The 12,443-nt window shown below is 40.5% G+C and overlaps 1 protein-coding gene across 4 annotated transcripts in view; it reads left to right on the forward strand.

Moving 5' to 3' along the window:
* LOC122880566 (Kv channel-interacting protein 1) overlaps nucleotides 1-12,443 on the forward strand; it is a 45,517-nt gene that overhangs the window by 17,470 nt on the left and 15,604 nt on the right. Inside the window, exon 1 of one of the 4 annotated variants that reach the window (XM_044205841.1) lies at nucleotides 2,582-2,815. The exons of the other annotated variants lie outside the window; for them this stretch is intronic. The gene's annotated coding sequence lies outside the window, so the exon portion shown is untranslated. Of the gene's footprint in view, nucleotides 1-2,581; nucleotides 2,816-12,443 lie in introns of those variants that run through there. 4 annotated transcript variants of the gene reach the window in all.

The raw sequence follows: 12,443 nt of genomic DNA on the forward strand, positions 1-12,443 counted from the left end.
TGACTTGATATCCTCCTAAGATTAAAAATTGCTACAAAAAAGTGTGCATGTGTGTCATATCTTTAATTTTTTGTCAAGAACAGATATTTTGACCAGTTCAGACCAGCAGACAACAGATGATACCTCAGACTATCACATTTTAGATGTTGAGACTATGCTGTCAACAAAAGACAGTGTGCAACTAACTAACCCTAACTTTTACTCGTTTAAAAATTTTAAATGGCAATAGCGAAATGTGTATAATGTCTTGTTTAGGACTCAAAACACAAAGTTTAGTATTTGGACTTGTGTTAGTTCAAGATTTGGGGCTTGACTCAGGACTTCATAGCTAAGACTTCAGACTTGTCACGTGCAAAACAATGACTGGTAGTCTTGGATAATCACATTTTAGGTTTGGAAATCATTATCTGAACTTTATCATTCAAATGTAAGAGATCACAGCAGACAGCAAATGTACTATAGGGTCATTTTATTTTATTTTTTGCAGTTGATGGTTCATCAGTTAAACAATTTAAGACCACATTTTGCAAATATTAATCTGATTTAAGAACAAAAACAGGCCCCTCTGCATATAATACAGTGCAGTTACATAGGATGATTAAATAATACAGATGTATTTATCACATATAAAACTGGTTTACAGAGCTCCTTAGATCTTTTCATTCTTAGCCTGACCTACAGCTGACTCCTATCTGGAATATTGTGGAGTTTATGTGTCCAAACCTGTAGGAAGGTGTGTTCTACTGCACAAGACAAGAATCATGCAGATACATCAACTTCATCAAATATGTTGAACTGCATCATGTGCTACATTTAGAAACAATCTGAACAGCTGAATTTTCAGTCTGCGACAGAAGATGTGTAGAGTTTCTGTTGTCCTGATGTCAATGGGGAGCTCGTTCCACCATTGTGGAGCCAGGACCTCAAACAGTCATGATTTTGTTGAGCAGTAGCTGGGCCCTCCTTGCAGTGAGGGAGTCGTAAGCAAACCGGCAGTATCAGAACGTAGTAGACGGGCTGGGGTGTATGGTTAGACGGATGTAGAATGGGCCTGAACCATTCGCAGCACGGCAGGCAAGTACCAGGGTCTTGAATCAGATATGAGTGGCCAGTGTAGGGTGCAGAGGAGCGGTGGAGTGTGGGAGAACGTGGGTAGGTTGAAGACCAGCCGAGCTGCTATATTCTGGATGAGCTGCAGAGGTCGGATGGCACATGTTGCAGTAGTGTGGGCGCAAGATGACAAAAGCCTGGGCCAGAACCTGTGCCGCCTCCTGGGTAAGGAACGGACGCATCCTCCTGATGTTGTGCAGGATGAATCTGCAGGAGCAGATTGTCGCAGCGATGTTGGCAGCGAAGGACAGCTAGTCATCCAGTATCACACCCAGGTTCCTTACAGTCCAAGTCAGGGACACCACAGAGTTCTCAATCGTAATGGAGAGTTCGTGGACGGGAGATAACTTCCCTGAAAGGAAGAGCAGCTCAATCTTGTCAAGGCTGAGGTTCAGCTGATGTGCTTTTTTTTTTCTCCGCTCTCTAAAAATTATTCAAATTTGAAAGATTTGGGAAGGGAAAATCATTTGTGGCTTGATATACACTGTATTAAAGCTTCATCTTAAGGGGAGACAGGTCAAAAATGTTGGACAGCTGCTTCAGAATGACAGGCATGTCAATTATTCCATGAGGTCGATGATGATGAGCAAATCAGGTATTAATGGCAGGGCTGGTGGTTTGATCCCCAGCTCCTCCTGTCTGCATTTCAAAGTATCCTTGAGCAAGACACTAAACCCGAATCGCTCTCCATGAGGGTCTCATTTATAACCGTTGCGTACGCACACAAAGGGGCCTGAAAGAGGCGTACGCCACTTCCCAAAGGTTGTGATAAAAACAAACTTGACGGGGAAATATGCGCACCTGTAAGTAAACTCTGACCCATGCCTATGAACATTTTGGAGACAAGGGAAATTGGCGACGCAGATGGTGAGGCGGTGAATTGAAGCCAGATTGTATAATGATGCCTCTCACACTTTTAATATCAAACGTTAATTATAGATCCACGTTATCATAAACATTCAAACCAAACATCTTGCACTTGTAGTGAGCCATAACTATCTCACCGTCTCAGCTTCAGTAGTTTTTAATAATATCTTCTAACACTGTGTATATATCACCAAGTACGATTTTAGTTGTTATATAGTTTGTGTGTAAAATCGCTGTAGTGAACACGACTGTGCTGTCAGGCGCACAGTGCGCACTGAGACACCGCGGTGGCGCACACACACTCCTCTCCTCCACTCACCAGGCACATCTTCACCACCTGCACATATGGAATGTGTAAATTAGCAAAGTCTGGAAATAAAGCCAGTGACAGCTCTCGCACATAATGCAGGCCAAGCATAACAAAACCCACAGAAAAAAAATGTGTTCACCTGTCAAACTTCCATCTTCAAATGATATCCCAAGATGGGGGATACCACTGATTGATGCGATCATTTTGGTTTAGTAATCAGTCTGATTGCTGTAAACATATAAAGACTGCGGTGACACTCGTGCCTAATGCTGCATGTTGGATACGGTGCCACTGCGGAGGACAACGCGAATGACGGATCGGGAGGGAACGAGTGTTCAGGGACAACGAAGATTTCCTGGCCCATGACGATGACTGGCTAACACGCCGATTTAGATTCCCTAGAACCGTGCTCTTGGATCTACGTGCTGAACTGGGTCCAGCATTAGACAGACCAATCCGACGGAACCGCGCCAGACTACTAACCACTCTGGGGTCTCTGGCAACCGGCCAGAGGGAATTAACAGATAGGTGTGTGTTTGATATGATCAACAATATATAATGTTTACCCTTCTGCCTGAAGCCCCCTTTGAAAATAATCTAATTCTTTTAAACTCGCTGCATTTCCTTTTGTTTGTGACCCGGCTGCTGTGGCCATCAAACAGTAGCTACGTGCTGTCTAACCTCCACCTCACAAGCGCCTCCATTTCTGTGTCAGAAAAAAGAATGAATGAAAAATAATTTTTTTTTCGTCTTCCTCTCGGTTTTTGTTGCCATGATTCACCGTATGCAGGCTCATTTATATGCATCAGTGTTCACGTGGTGCTTAGCATTAACCATTTATGGTTGAACGTGGGCGTGTAGAGAGCTGGATATGATCCACGTGCGCACATTTCCAGGTGGACTGTGATTTATAAAGAGAAAGTTTCCTGCAGGTGTGCGTACCCACGGTTGTATAAATCACAATAATTTTTCGGCCTTTGTGCACGTACACTTTTAGTATGGATCCTATGCACTTTTTATAAATGAGACCCCTGGCCTGTGCCGTGCATGGTGAATGAGAGGCACACTGTAGGCTACAGAGCTTTGGTATAAAAGCCCTGAACAAATGCAGTCCATTTACAGTCCTATCCAGAGTACTTTAGAGTGATGTATTGACTGAAATGAATTCAAGAAAGTTGCTATACAAACAGAAGCAGGTGTTTTGCTTCTGGCGTGGCTTACTAAATGAAGTTGAACTGATGCTGTGGCTTACATAAAGTCATAGCTTTTCTTCTAGAGAAGTTGGAAAGCAGAGATATTAGCCAGTGTCCTGACCAGCCCATATGGCTATAGGTTGGCATTAAGGAATTTATCTCTATCTGTCTTCACCTGGGGCAAAAAAAGAAATTTATCCACTGTCACTGTGCACAAACTACTTTGCTCCTATGAAATATTTCCCAGCGGGTATGTTATAAAGTACAAAACCTGCACCTTGCCGACACATTCATCTCCCTGTCCGTTCGCTCCATTTGTTTTTGCCTCTATTTTCATTTCTCCGTACTCTCGCTCTGTCAAATGAATTTTCACTCTCCCTCTCTTTGTCTTCACTCTCACCTCATTTCACCTCCTCATTTTGTCTTTTATGTGTTTCTCCCTTCAAGTTTTTCTCTTCTATTCCCCAAACTGCTCTCTTCTTGATCTATGGCTATTCATCTGCCTTTACTGTTTATCTCAGGGTTTCTGTCTCTTCTCTCCGTCTGTCTCTTTCGCTCTCTCGAACCCTCACATCTCTTTGTGTTGTGAGTTTTGCATATAAGATAGCCTTGTTCTACTTTTAAGATCATTCCAAAAGCTTGAAGCTTTCATGTAGAGTTTTAGTTTGGGGCTGGCACATTATATGTAAATAAATGTGTGTTTGTGTGTGTATGTGGGTCTGCTGGAGAGCGAGCATGTTTGGTTCAATGTTTCTGCTGCAGGGCTAAAGAGCTGAGAGGAGAGGAGCCCTGTTCCTTTAATAGGCTTTTTAGTTTCCACCCCTCTCTCTTATCCCTGTACATCAAAAGAAGTGCACCAAAAGGGCCAATTAGGACAGCAAAAGAGCTTTATTAATCACATGGTAACATGAAAAGGGGTTCTAGTTAATCCCATGCCCAAAGCATGTGTTTGCGTATGAGCATGTAATGATGGAATTGTGATATTACAACCTCACATCTCAGATTTCTTTACACTCTAGTCTATACTCACAGGACGCATCATTTCCATTTTTAAAAATCTGCCCGTCATTTAAGATCCTCTGACAGCGTTTGATCTTTCAGTGTTGCAAATTAAACCCATATTTGAGCATTTTATTAAATAAAAAAATCAATATACTGTATAAATAAAGATACTTTATTTGCATAACATTTGCAGGCAAATGCTTTGCTCAGTTCTTCAAAGATAAACAACATTTTCCATGCAATTTATCTCCGTAGACAGCTCAGCCCTGTGCTTGCCTTCAGGCCTTTGTAATACTGGAGCCAATGAGAGAAATGCAGATGGTGAATATAGATAGCTACTTAGCTCTGACTACATGGTTAGGCTTGTATGCACAGTTATGACAGCAGTGACACACATCACTTGAACTAAATGAATCTGACAGCTGAAATGAGGCGCAAATGGCAAATTTTACATCACATTTTTTTCAGTAGTTACTGAACATAAAGAGTACAGGGAAAGCAAGCCATCCTTTAAGCATATAGTTAGTATAGTTCTAGTAATCCATTGAGTAAAACAAAACAAATATAAAAAACACCTACACACTTTAGCTTCATATTGGAAAGAGTTATGTTGTTTTTTGTCAAAATTTTATATTTGAATTTTATTCATCTTTCCTTCCTATACCAACCTGTATAGTATCTGTGTAATATAAACATGGGGGTGGACGTTATGCAAACACAACAAATTAGTCATTTCTATCTACATATTCATACACTAATTAGCCCTACAGGAACGGTTTCAAGCCTGACTTAAATAAAACAACAAAACTTTTAAATGGGGCAGCAGTGTGCGGCCTGGTAGCTCACCTGGTAGCGCATACCATGAAGGCTGAGTCCTTACTGCAGTGGGTTCGATTCCAACCCGGGGCCCTTTGCTGCATGTCATCCCCTCTCTCCCGCCTTTCCTGTCTCTATCTGCAGCTGTCCCTGTCCAGTAAAGGCAAAATGCCCAAAAACAAATCTTTAAAAGAAAAATGGGGTAGAATAACAGAAAATAACTAATCTACTGACACAGTCCAATACGTTTTTATTTATTTTTTTCTTAATTATTAACAAACAAGCTGAGGCGACCATGTGTCGCCAAGTAAATCTACACCTCTGAGTTTGGTTTATGACCTCTGAGAAATAATCTGTTGCAGTGTGAAGGAAGGAAAGATGAACAGCTTCAATTATCCGCTAAATATAAAAACACCAGGGAATCTATAAGAAAAATAAGAAATGGGGGACATTTATCATTGCTTTCACTGACATTCAAACACTCGACAGTGTTTCTGTTTGTTTCACTGCGCTGCTGTTTGTGTTACAGAACAATCTGACACTTTAAATAACACACTGACTGTTCAACTGTTAAAAAAAGTCACCTGACTCTAAGATTATGTGTATGTGTGTGTGCTTCTGGTTTTGCTGCAAATAATGCATGATGTATCCCTGTGCCTGAGCCCAGGTCAGTGACTCTTGGTTCACAGTTGTCATGCAGTTGATAGATATATTCATCTCTACATGTATTAAACAAAGAAACAAAAATTTGCACAATTGAACATGTTTTTTTCTGTCGGGTTGCAGCTAGTGATTATTTTCATTATCGATTAATTGGGCGATTATTTTTGTCTGGGCATTCATTTTCCACACATCTTGTATATTGTATATAATACAAGATGGGTGACAATTTAAGGATCATGCATTTGCAGACATTCCTTTCTGTTTGATTTTGTCATTACTTAAAGTAGCCCTCCACTCAAAAATGTGTTTTTCTTATGTTTATGTCCCTTAAAATGTCAGACCTTGACTTTACTGACTTCTCTGTAAATCTGTGCAAAGTTTGTCACTAGAGAGGTGTTTTCACATTCCTCTACTGAAGAGCGCAGAGCGGACTTGTCAGTGCAAACTCTGTACTGAGTTAGCGTAGTGAAACTTTTGACAGCAAACATGGTAGAGTGCAGTTTTTGGATGTAAACCGGACCCTGGAGTTTCCTTCTACTATCTACTAACGTTACGTAATAACAATGTGAATGCACTGTAACATCGTAGCAGATATTATTAAATGTTTCTCGACCACTAATACTGCGTCAGCCACTGCCATTTACAAGCTAACAAGCTAGCAAACAACATAAACAAATAAAAAAGGCTAACTACGCTTACCATTCTGATACGTCTGCTAGTCGCCGATTTTGGTGCACAGTAGACTTCTCATCTGGGTCTGACTGAGGCTCAAACATGTATGGCTGAATCTCTCCAATGTTTCCTCTAACTCTAGCCATCTTGATGTGCACCACTCTCTCACCATGGATGTATGTTTCTAACCCTCATCTATGTTCTCACCGGCACCGGTCAACCTAACACGCGGCGGTGGTGGGCGGGGCATTCAGAGATCCAGAATTTCTCAACGAGAGAGAAAGAGTAGATGTGCTTCCAGCCCCTTTTTATTTATTTATTTATTTTTTTACTTTTTATGTGGGATAACTTTGTTAAACAAAATATTAATTTTAGCAGAGTATTTTTACATACTTTAAAACGTGTCTGGAGGGGAACTTTAATCTTTGTGCACATTTGAGTTTTTATTTGTTATTTTAGTTTTATTGTGTCCCCTTTTTTTCACTAGTGGGCACAGTGGAAAAATTCCAATTATAATTTCCTAGAGGCTAAGGTGGTATATTTATATTGGTTGTTTCATATATGGCATAGAAAAGCATCAAATCCTCACATTTGAGGAGCAGGAACCAGTGAAACATTTGGCACTTTGGCTTAGAAATGTTTGAAACAATTTATCAGTTATCAATAGTTAATAATTAGTTAGTTAAACAATTAATTTTCTGTCAATCGACTAATGGATTAATTGACTAATTGTTTTAACACTATTGGACTGTATATGATCATTGATAGCTGTGGGTCAATCTCTGTATCACCGAATGGACTGAAATTACTTAATACTGAACTCCTCTCAGCCCCTTCAGGAGCTACCCATCCAAAAGCATGACTGTCACTCTGAGCTCTTTCTGTTCCTCTTTCAATCCTGCAGGAAAAAACCTCTTCAAACAACCTCTCAAATCCGGAAGAGTATTTCCCTGCTGCTCCCTGCCTCTGCCAGTGTGTGTGTGTGTGTGTGTGTGTGTGTTCACTAAGGCATCACGTCTCATGTCAAACTAGTTAGCTTTGAGAATAATGGCGGAGCAGAAACCGTGTCGAAGAGGAAGACGACTCTTTTCTTTTTGCCCAGTCATTCTCTCTGTGGCTCTGTCTCGCTTTAATTTTTCTCATCGATTCTCTTTTTAACCACTCTCTGGCTGCAGTCAAACAGTAAAAAAAAAAAAACGTCCTATGACTTTTCCTAAACACTTTTCTTTGACCTTGATGGAAAACGTCATGAGGTTAAGGAAAGATGTGAAGGACTTAGGAAAAGACAACCGCAGTGCTAATGCTCAAATCAAAGTCGGAGCTCGGAATTTCCCCAGTTGAATTTTCCGACTTCTGACCTTCAAGCATTCCAGGTGTACGACATCAAACGTAAACAAAAAACATGGCTGACTGTGACAAACTTATGTTTCTTTGTCAAGTGTACACACAATTGAACTCTCAGCAGTGCAGCCTCCTTGCATATATAAACGAAACAGAGGAGGAAACAACGACGCATGAAGAGACGCCATTATACATATTATTTTTACGGCACTTTTATACTTGGAAATGTATCTTTATATTCCATTCACTGGTCTAATACAATACTGTAGTCTACAAATACATCCTACCCCCCTCCCCTATTGATTGAAATGTAGCCTAATGTGCACTTACATGGTGCTGGCATTGTTGTGTGATGTCAAACAAATGCTTCTTCATGAAGTCACGGTAGAGGAAATTGCGTTCATGGTTCAAGTTTGTCACGGTCAGCCATGTTTTTTGTTTGATGTTGTGCACCTGGAACGCTTGAAGGTTGGAAGTATGAAATTTCAACCGGGAAATTCCGACCTCCGACCTTGACTGGAATGCAGCATAAACAAATTAAATATAAAAAATAAAGTGTCTTAACATAATAAATAAACAATAACATTAATAAAAGGGTAATATACCTTAATCAGTGACCACAAAAAAATTATTCTTTAACTTTTTTTTGTTTGTCATAAGGCTTAATGTATCTATGTACAAATTGAATTCAACCAGAAAAATATTAAGGTTTGTGAAGGACTTGTAGAAGGATGTATTGGAAAATTACCAGCTACAAGTATAAGATTTGTCATGTAACTCAAAGGTTTATTATTACATTTGATTTTAGTTATTGTGTTATGTTAGTTATGTCTTTAGACATAATTGTTGAATTGTTAGAATGTCCAATCTTGTTATAAACAAACTTTTCTGTGTCCTCCAAAACACAGATGAGGAGGGGCAGTGGCAAAATAAATGCATAACTGTTTCTGGCTCAGTTTCTGTTCCTTAACTCAGTTAGTCTTTTTTGCTTGGGAAGGTTACTATTTGATCGCAACCCTAATCTTCCATTCAAACTTTATCTCCTGCTTTCTTTCACTCCACATTTCTGCATTCTTTTTTTGTCCTCTTTTATCTCTCTACACTATTTCTCACTCTCTCCACTTATCTATGTCCTTACTTACCCCCTCCATCCCTCTTTTCCCCCTCTCCCTAGATGATGACAGATCAATAGCAGAGACTCGTTTAATTATTCCCTTTTTTCATAATGTGATGGGAGCCAGCAAGAGCCTCGGCGTGTGTCCACTAATAAAGATACAGAGGAGCATCTGTCTGAGAAGTCATGTGGACAGTGGTGGATATTAGTATTGATTTTCCTAATAGACATGTTCTTCCCTCTCCAAAGCCACGCTGCCCTGATAAGTAATTGCCAAAGCCTTCTGTGCTGACAAGACAGTGTCCTACAGCAACATGATATATTCATAATCTGTAACTGTTAGGATGAACCTTTTAGGAGGAACAGGGTGAGTTTTTGTGCTGCAGGCCTGCAGGTTAGCACTGAAGTTGGCCTGAATGTGATGCTTTGAAGAGCTGAGCTGCTTTTCTGAAGCTTCCACCCGGTGGTTAAATCTTAATCAAGATCTTTAGTTTCATTTTCTCTCACGCTTGCTCCCCCTCATTCTCTTTGTTCTTTCATCCTCTTCACTGGAAATTTAGTGTGTGCGTGTCCCACTCCCTCTCTCCTCTGCCTTTTCTTTCCTACGATGCCACTCGCCCACTCTCCTGGCTCTTGTTACCCACTTCTTTCTCTTTCTTTCGCTCTCTGCATCGCACTCTAATCTCCAGCTGGAAGCTTTCCTGGTGTGTTTCCTCCTTCTCCTTCTTCATCTTTCATTGCAAAATATGTTTCCATCTCCGCCTTCGCTGCTTTTTTCCTTCCTGCTTATCTGCCACCATCCTGCCGCTTTCTACTCTTGCTGTTTTCTCCTCTTCTCTGTCTCTTATCCTCCTCTTTTCTTAAAAGTGTGACAGGGGTCTTTTAAAACAGTCTGCAGCCATTCCCTTACACACCTGCAGGGAAACATCCGGCAATTCAGCGGCTATGTCGTACACACAAATAAAAAAACAAACACACTTGCACACGTACACACACACACACACACACACACTCCAAACTCTCGCTCTTTCTCTCTGCTCTACAGACAGACTTTGAAATTATTACTTGAAGGAGAAACATTTCTGCAAGTGTGTGGAAATGGGCCTGTCAGAGGCTGGAGGGAGGTCGAGAGGGATGGAGATTTGAGATCGGAACAAGTCGGGAACAGTGTTTGAAACGACAAGAACACTAGGCTGATATATTTGCAGAGATTTATAGGGAAAGATGGCCTGATAAAGGCGTATTTGGCGTAGGCCGTATGCCTGGAGACAAATTCATAGATAAGAGAGGGAGATGGCTAGATATGGTTTAAGGCTAAAGATGAAGTAGGGTGCAGTGAAGATAGGGAGAAATCACTTTGATAGCCTGTAAATTCTAATAGGCATAATACAGGCAGTGTGTTGTATAGCAGAGCAAGCAGAGAGGAAGAGGTGTGTATGTGTGTGTGTGTGTGTGTGAGAGAGAGAGAGAGAGAGAGAGAGAGAGACATGCTCCATGGTGCTGCACGCTGTTTGGATGCCACCAGTGTCCACAGAGACCTCATCCTATGATCAGCCATTCTTTCTGCCCACGGTTGGTGCATGTGCAAAATGTTTGTGCGTACATATGTGTGCTTCTCTGTGTGTGTAAGCGTGTGTGTGTGTGTAGGCAGAGTGAAAGCATTACTCCCCACTGCTGTCCATTCTGTCTCTCTCGCTGTTGTGAAAAAAACAAAAAAACAAACCACACATCCGAGCATTCATGAGCACATTTTCACAGAAGCAGATTGCAGATTTTTTTTTACTCACCAAACTAAATCTTTCCAGCTAGATCTTCCCATATGGCTTCCGAACAATCACGCCTCATTCATTATTCACCATCAACAGACAAAAAGTGCCCCATATTCGGAGCGGTTGCCACATTTGCAGAAGCATTATTACGGATGGCTGGCTTGATATAAAAGGACAATGTGACTATTCTCCAAATCGACTACAGAAAAATTGGTTGTAAAACCTGACATATGCATCATTTGCAGAAGCAGTTGTAACTCTATTAAACATTATGTTTTGCTCATTTAGTGGCAAAAAGAAGATCTGAAATGTTTTCATCCTTGAAGCAAACTGTAACTCTGAGCCTAGCTGACAATTACATTTTTACATGTTGTGTCCTCAGGCTAGTGGCTTTTATGTCTGGAAGCTCAGGCCAGCAGCCAGGCCAAGTGATGAGTGGATGAGAGCCGAGCAGTTCCTATTGAGTGTTAATATTATTATCTGACACTGCTGCTCTCTCCACTACATTTATTTGACAGCTGTAGTTACTAGTTACTTTGCAGATTCAGACATGTGATCAGTTTATAAAATATGATCAAACAGTATATAAAGAAGTTAGAATTCATTCTCTCTCAACCAGCAACATTAAAATGCTTCTTACCAAGTAATGCATTCATAATAATTAATAATTCCTATAATATAATTATATTAGTGGCCATTTTATTAGGTACCCATGTACAATCCATTGCAGTTCAATACAACAACTCTGCCATTAATTCTACCTTTTACAAAGTTTATAATATTTCTTTTTTGTTGACGTCGGAAATGTGTAAATCATGTGCTAAAACATAGAATTAAATTAACTCTATGACAGTGTCAACAAAAAACAGATTTTAGGCATCATAAATGGCAGAACAATTGTATTGGATTGCATTAGATTGTACTGGTGTACTTAATAAAGTGGCCACTGAGCGTATATAGCAGTATAACATTTTTAGAGGGGCCATTCTGCATTATGAGCGCTTTTCTTTGCTTTAAGTCGATTTGGCTGTTAATACTGTACATTTACCTGAGTACATTTTTGAATTCAGGACTTTTACTTGTAATTAGTATTTAACATACATAGTGTGATATTGCTACTACTTCCACCACTGCATCCTTGAAATATATGTTTTGTATGCTGTACAAGCACAGCACGTTGTTTGTCATCTGTAACCGTCTTCTAATTTGTCTCTTTGTACTTTCATCATGTAAGACCGTATACCTTGTTTGCAATGATCTGGCTGTAATTAAAGTGTTTTTGTCTGGTGTGTGTGCAGCTCTTACAGGCAAGAGCACACACTCATGCAGTATTATCTGAGACTGGTCTTGATCCCTCTCTTTCTGCCCTATTAAATATCTCGTTCTTCTCATCCCTTGCCTTTTCCTGCTTTTAATCTCTCTCTCCTCTCACATCCTTGACTTTTAGCCTTTTCCCTCCTTTCTACTCTCTTGCTGCCTGCCCGTCTCTTTTCCCTCCTTTCGTTTTGCGCCGGGAGCCAATCTGCCACCACACACACACTCTCTCCGTCCCTTTAGCCATCCCCTGTTAGTGTGTATGTGGGGGT

Source organism: Siniperca chuatsi, linkage group LG8, assembly GCF_020085105.1.
Source record: "Siniperca chuatsi isolate FFG_IHB_CAS linkage group LG8, ASM2008510v1, whole genome shotgun sequence".
NCBI classification, from domain to species: Eukaryota; Metazoa; Chordata; class Actinopteri; order Centrarchiformes; family Sinipercidae; genus Siniperca; species Siniperca chuatsi.